Source organism: Lygodium microphyllum, chromosome 19 (genome assembly GCF_053477565.2).
Source record: "Lygodium microphyllum isolate KBCC chromosome 19, Lygodium_microphyllum_v1.1.10, whole genome shotgun sequence".
Lineage (NCBI taxonomy): Eukaryota > Viridiplantae > Streptophyta > Polypodiopsida > Schizaeales > Lygodiaceae > Lygodium > Lygodium microphyllum.
This window is the reverse complement of record NC_141153.1, coordinates 36,875,209-36,883,122: the sequence shown is the minus strand read 5'-3', so window position 1 is coordinate 36,883,122 and position 7,914 is coordinate 36,875,209.

The window sequence follows — 7,914 nt, the reverse complement described above, 5'->3', positions numbered from 1 at the left end:
TGACACCATGTAGTGTTGGTTGCCAAGGCAATTGCCTTACCAACAACCTTACACTCAGTCATTCTATCTAGGAGTTAGGCAACCATACTTCTAAAGGGGAGCCCCTTTGGCTCTCCCTACACATAATGATTCAAAGCCAACCACCCTAAGGATAGACATCAACCCAATGGGAATCCCTACACCCCGAGGACCTATTTTGACCCATCCACCAAGCAATGCTCCAATGCACTTTGTGGAGGAACCGCTAGAGGAAGATTCTTACGTGAACCCTTATGTCTCTTATGACAAAGAGGGTAGTCCCATATTGATGGACTATAGACATGTGTCACTCATGGCCTTAGGGTAGAGGAAGAGGTAGAGACCCAGGTAGGAAGGAGGAGCTTAGAACTAGAAACCAATAGCATGTTGGATGTGTGGCCATTCAGGGTATACCTCATCTCGCTACCCTAAAAATGAGTAGGCAAATAGAGAGAAGGCCAACTTGAAATGCCCCGAATGTGAAGTCACACACCTGCTCACCAATTGCTCTAGCCGAAAACCCTCCACTAGCTTAGCAATCATACCATATGTGCTGCTCGAACTCTTTTGTGTCAAGTCATGTGACAACAATGCCACACCTATCCCCATAAATGTCATGACACAAGCACAAACAAAGAAAGCTAGTATCTCATTATCTAGACCTAACAAGTTGAATGCATCCTCTATAGGGAAGAAGAGTCAACAATAGAGAAAATAAAGAATCGAGGTGAAAATAATGCTCAAGACTGAGGGTGAGACCACATTAACTAAAGGAAAATAGGTCGTTGAAGCTAAAGCAAAAACGTCTACTCCTAAGACGAGAGACAAGGGAAGACCTCAACTAGCAGAGCTAAAGGCTGTGGATAAGTTAAGGAATGGATAAAAGAAGTGCAAGCTCACCTTCAATATGCCAAACATATCATTGAGGAAACAAGATTAACAAACTCTCAACTGTGAGCCTACAAGTCTCTCCCACATATTTAAGAGCAGGAGAGAAAACACCCAATGAGAACATATGTATGGGTAGAATGAGGAGGCCACCACTATGTAAACAACTCAAGAGCATTGGTACAAAGCCCATGAAGCTGAGGTGGGAAAGACGGATGGAAAATTGCTAATCACACTAATAACAACTCATATGACATTGTCGTTGGGAGAATTGGTTAAGTAGAACTCTACACTTTGACAAGAATTGAAGTGATGGGTAGAATGTAGTAATGAACATAAACCGCAAGACTTCCCAGACCATGATGCCATGATACACATACCAAGCCTAATTCTGAATCCAATATCTAAGTCTCCACAAGCGAATGCCTTTTGGGAAGGCACTGAGATGCACGTTGTCTTACTTGTCTCGCTACCTTAAGAGATATTACACGAAAGGGGATAGTAGACATAAGAGCAGGGGTTAGTGTACTTAGTCATGTAGTCGTGCAAGCTTAGGGAAACCTGCTCCTGGAAACCACACAATTCAATGTCACTCTAGTGAATGGGAAGAAGGTTAGACCTTTTGGAGTCCTGAAGGACTGGCCTCTAAAGATAGTGGGAATCCAATTCTCTGCGAACTTCATAGTTATGAAGGGAGTGGATTATGATATCATGCTCGACAAGACTTGGATGAGGAATGCGAGAGTGAAAGAGTACTAGGATAATGGCCTGATATTTTTGGGCAATAGATCACAAGCAGTCCATGGATGCTTGGAAAACCTCACCAGTGGACTTAGATGCCATCCCTACCCTACTAAAAGGTGAATCAAGGCCTAGAAGTGATTATAAGGTACATTCCTTGCCTTGAGGATGAGTGAGAATGGATGCATGGATTGGCAACCATTGATCTCCCATTCTCAAAGGATAAGGATGAATACATGTAATCTATAGACTCAGCTAGCTACCCTAGCAATGCCATTGCTTGTAATCTAGTTGCAGTACCCTTATGCATGATGGCCAGATCCATCGACCAACCAACACCAATCACCTATCACATCCCAGCAAACAAATTAGAACTTCACAAAATCCTTGAGTACCTATCAAGTTAGCTTGCAGATAACCCAATTGTGCCAATTTAAAGCCCCTCAAGGAACTTATGGAAAGCAAAGAGTGGCAATGGACTGAGGTGCATGACTTAAACTTATCATATAACTAGAATCTCATGACAAGTGTCGTAGAACTCAAAAGTAGGAACCCTACAAGTGACACACAGTCCCAATATGAGGATTCTGACGATGAATAGTCCATTAGTGAGGAGAGCAAAGAGGAAGTAGAGACCATATAATATGACACATGTGGAAGTGTGTTTGAGCAAATCAAAGTGACGCTAAACCTCGAGAGATCAACACATTTTGAGTAAGCAAAGGAGTTACTGAGGTAGATTGTGATCGAGCTTGGCTAGAATTCCTAGAGGTGGTAGACTATGAGTGAGTGGGATTAGTTCAATCTTGCACCACACCAATATTTGGAGTGGAGTCAGCTTTAGAATTGCAACACTTTGTAATCTTCGTTTTTCTATGCGTAACCAAACATAATCATCAACTTGAAAATTCATAGCCTGTCTTTTCTTATTTGCTTATTTTGTATATGATTGCTAGGCTTTGGCAATCATATCTTTAACTTCATCAAAAATAGTTGCATGCATGTTAGCAATATCATCAGTAGTTTGAATTTTGTTTGATAATGATGCAACAGGTGTAGACAATCGATATCCATAAATAACTTCAAATGGTGCTTTCTTTGTAGTTGTATGTGGTGTATTATTGTATGCAAACTGAAGTAAATGTAGATGTGTATCCCATGTGTGTGGCTATGAAATGGTATAAGCACGCAAAAGATCTAAAATAGTACTGTTAGTAGCTTCTGTTGGACCGTTTGTTTCAGGATGAAATGCAGATGAAAAATCAATCTTTGTTCCTAAGTTAGCAAATAAAGTAATCCAAAAATTATTACAAAATCTAGAATCACGATCAAATATAATAACTTTTGGTAAACCATGATTAGTGAAAACAGTTGTCAAAAACATTTGAGCAGCTTGAGATGCAGTTAAAGTTTTCTTGCATGGAATAAAATATGCTTGTTTGCTAAACCTTTCTACAACAGTCCAATCCATTGAAATATGTTCCCATGGTCGTGATGGAATAGATAATGGCATTAGTAAACCATATTGTTTACCATGGTGTCTTTTAACTCGTTGACAAACTAAACATTCATATACAAAGTTAGATACATCAGTGTCCATATGTGGCCAATAAAAATCTTTAGTCGTACGCAAAGTAGATATAATTCCTCTATGACCTTGATATGGAGGACAATGAATTTCATCCAAAACAAATGATCGAAATGGAACAGTCACACATAATCTTTTTTCATAAAACATGAATCCATTATTGTTAGAGAGTGAATCAATAGGAATCCAATTATTTGCAACTAGTTTATTCCAATCAGCTTGAAAAGTAGGATCCTGATGATAAGTATCTTTCATAGGGATAAGGGAATCAAATGATATCACAGAAATATTATGAATTATCGGTCTTCTACTCAAAGCATCAGCTACAACATTCTCTTTTTCAGGTTGATATTGTATAAGGGGATTAAAACTTTGAATAAAAGCGGCCCATTTAATGTGTCGGTCAGATATTTGTGGTTGACTAAGAATATGTCTAATGCTTTGTTGGTCAGTTTTGATCATAAATTCAGATCCCATTAAATAATGTTTCCATTGACGTAAGGCTTGTACTACAGCTAGCAATTCTTTATCGTAGGTAGAATATTTAAGTTCAGATGGTTTGAGTTTACAGCTAGAGTAGGCTATGGGATGATTATCTTGCATAAGGATGGCTCCTATTCCAAATCCACTAGCGTCAGTAACTACTAAGAAGAATGGTCTATTGAAGTCAGGTAGTTGTAATACAGGAGCATGAGTTAAAGCATGTTTCAATAAATCAAAGGATTTTTGTTGATTATCAGACCAATTATACACAATACCCTTCTTTAAAAGTTTTGTCAAAGATAGTGCAATTAATGAGAAATTCCTCACAAACTTTCTGTAAAAACTAGCAAGACCTAGAAAAGAACGTAATTCATGCACATTTTTGGGTATGGGCCAATTTAAAATTGCTTCTATCTTTTTAGGGTCGACTTTAATACCTTCTGATGAAATAATATGTCCTAGATATTCAATTTCTGTTTGAAAAATTCACTCTTTTCTGGATTAGCATATAATTGATTGTCTTTTAACAACTTAAAAACTAAAGACAAATGTTCATAATGCTCATTCTCATTTTTACTGAATACTAATATGTCATCAAAGAAAACTATGACACAATGCTGATGTTTCAAAAATATGTGATTCATCATACGACTAAATGTGGCTAGTACATTAGTTAAACCAAAAGGCATAACTAGAAATTCATAGTGTCTAAATTGTGTTCTAAATGTAGTTTTGAATATATTAGATTTGTCCAATCTTACTTGATGATAGCTAGATTTAAGATCTATCTTATTGAATATGGCAGATCCTTGTAGCTTATCCATAAGATCATCTACCCTAGGAATCGGATATCTATTCTTAACAGTAATTTTGTTTAGGACACGATAATCAATGCACATGCGATAAGTATTATTTTTCTTATTCACTAATAACACAGGTGCACCAAATGGAGAACTACTAGGTCTAATTAATCCTCTATTAAGTAATTCTTCTATTTGATTTTGAATTTCTTTCTGTTCAATTTGGTTATGTCTATATGGTGCTTTACATGCTGGTTGTATTCCAGGAATTAAATCTATCTTATGATCTTCAGGACGTGAAGGTGGTAATCCAGGTGGTAAATCAGCAGCAAAACAATCTTGAAATTGGGCAAGAAATTGTGTATGCCTAGGATGCATCTGTTTTTCTTTAGCTTGAATTTCGTTCATCCATATTAAATAAGATTTGCTACTTTTACGTAATGCACGTTTAGCTTGAGTATGAGTAAACAATGGAAAATTATTGGAAGCGTGCATACCATGCAATGTGATTTGTTTTCCTTGAAAATAAATTTTAATTGAATGCGTAGAATAATCTATGTCAGGATTGTATTGATGACGCCAAGGCATTCCTAAGATAATGTCACTAGACTGCAAAGGTACAACTAGGAAATTTCTCCATTCGGTATATTCACCAATTTTAATTTTTAAATTATGCACCTCTTGTGTTCTATTATATCTCGTTCCTAGGAATGCAGCTTTGATGCGATAATGTGTAGAAACAGTTTGTAAATTCAATTCTTTGACTAATTTTGCAGAAATAAAGTCATGTGTGCTCCCATCATCATGTAAAATAGTCTTTTCTTTACCATGCACAAAACATTTCATTGTTAACAAAGAATGAGGATTTGGCATACTTGGCAAAGTATCCGAAGTAGTACCAATGTCGTCATCATCTTCCGTAAAGTCTAGCATTTCCTCACGTTCTTCTTCTTCTATTGCGCCAAGATAATTGATATGAACAGGTGGCTTTTTCGATTGACAATTGGCTGCTAGATGTCCAGGTTGATGGCATTTGTAACAAACTATGGGTTTTGCTTTGGATACATTATTGGTAATGGCAGGAATTTTAGGAATGTTGGGATTTGACTATGGAGATGGCTTAGGGTTTGGATTGGTGTTTGATGGCAAGGCAGGTGGTCGTGTCCAAGATTTACGGAATGAAGATGGAAGAAAACGACTTTGATTGAATCTTCGAAAATTTGAATTGAATTGTTTGGAACCATAGTTACCATTAGTTGGGAATTTTTGTGGTCGCTTGTCTCTTCCTCGAATCTTGTCTTCAGTGTCATGAGCCAAGGAAATTGCATCTTCAAGGGTTGTTGGCTTGAACATATTGACTTCCGCATAGTAATGTCCAAGTAGGCCGGACATAAACTTGCGTTTATGAGTTGCTTCAGGTACACCTTCGAGCATACGTAGTTGCAGTAGAGCATTCCAGAAACATTCAGTGTATTGGGAAATAGGTTCGCGATCTCTTTGTTGTAGAAGATCCCATTGCTTGATGGCTTTTTCATGGAATTGAGGAGGAAGGAAATTCTGCAAAAATTTCTTTTGGAAAGTCTCCCAGGTAGTGGGACAATCAACACTCTTGCGGACCATAGTCCACCATAAGGATGCTCGGTCAACTAAATGGTTAGTGACACATTTAATTTTGTCGTTCTCAGCATATGTTTCTTCATGGAAGTAATCATCAAATTGACTGATAAAAGCAAGTACAGTCTTTCCATTATGTGATCCATTGAAAGTACGAAATTTGAAGTTTCTTTTAATTATCTTTGTTTCTTTGTAGATGGATTGGGCTTCAAGTGTCGCATCAATGGTACGTTGTATAAGACCTTCGGGTTACGGTCCATCTTGGTCGGTGGTAGATCGTTGCAAATTGGCCAATTGAACTTGCAAAGCTTGTTGAGCTCTTCGTTCTTCTTCGAGCTGCATCCAAAAAAATAGTGTTACGTAGAAACTGCGTATAATCTACGTATGACCTACGTATGAACTTCTGTTCTTGCTGAAACTGGTTCAGTATGTCTACAAGTGTGAAAAGGGTCTACCAGAGAGCAATAGACTAGTTCGTGTGCTTCTGCATGTGAACTGCCGCTATAGTAATGGTTGAAGATAACCTTTGTGACTTTGGTGACTTGCAGGATTGCTTAGAAGACTTGGAGTATGAGGAAACTTTAATGGACTAATCCAATCGTGATTTTGAGGATGTCAGGATCTTGGTGGCAGAATCAGCGGCCGTCAGTTTATAATGACACCGCAGGCGGAAAAATCCGTGTGGATAAGCTTTTTTAATAAGCTTATTAAGCTTTGAGTAAAAGCTTTAAAGCTTTTGGCTATGGAGGCTTATCTGTTTACTCACGACTTGTTAAAGGAGCTTAGCCGCCGGTCCTTCACCTACAGAGGCTGGTCCTTCGCGATCAAAGGGGGTTCTTGACCGCCAGGAACATGCTGGTATTGACCGTTCACGACGAAACTGACTGTAGAGCTCGATCGTTCCACGAGCTCTGCCTTCACGCAAGATGGTAAGCGATTAGAAGCTCTCAGTCTCAGCTTCACTCTGATACCACTGGTGCATAGATCGGTCGCTGTATGCGCATGTAGTGAGCGTCAGAAGGTCCCCAAGAACAAAAGAACTCTACTTTTTGCACACACATCAATGAAGAAAGCTTGCACGACATGAACAAGAGACCAATTGTGTGCAATCTCCCCCCATGCCTTGTGTGAACGCTCCACAAAGCATGTATTTCATATATTATTCATCTTCAAGCTCAAATAATAGCCCAAATTACAAAATAGCACGCTTTAGCTTTTAAGTTTGCTTTTGTGCCAATAAAGAATTAAAGCTAATGGACGCCCAAGAAGTCAGGCGGTACCCAAATACAATGTCCAATACAAATATTTAAATTGTGCGCCCATACGCATACAAAAATAATAAATAAATATCAAGCGCTTTGATAAATAAGCGTGACAAAATATAGGTGCCATGCCTAAGATACGCACCTATCAAAATATTGACGATAACTTGAATACACGCTATCCTCCAATGCTTCCCAATTCCACCGCTGCTCGCTCTACACATCAACTGAAGCATTCTTAATTGTTAGAAAAATAATACAATTAAACCGACAAAAGTGAATACCTAGCAGTCTTCAGCTATATAAATAAATTGGTTAGAAATCAATCCTAACCTTAATTTATTACGAGTGCGCACTCTAAACTCATAAACGTTTATTAATTTAAATATGTATTTTGCGGAATCACCCGCTATGGAATCACCCATGTACACATAAAATTAACAAAACGCCCGAAAAGGATAGGCGTCTCTATCGACTTCTCACACAAAGAATCCACTTAGTGTATGAGCCCCGGTAATAA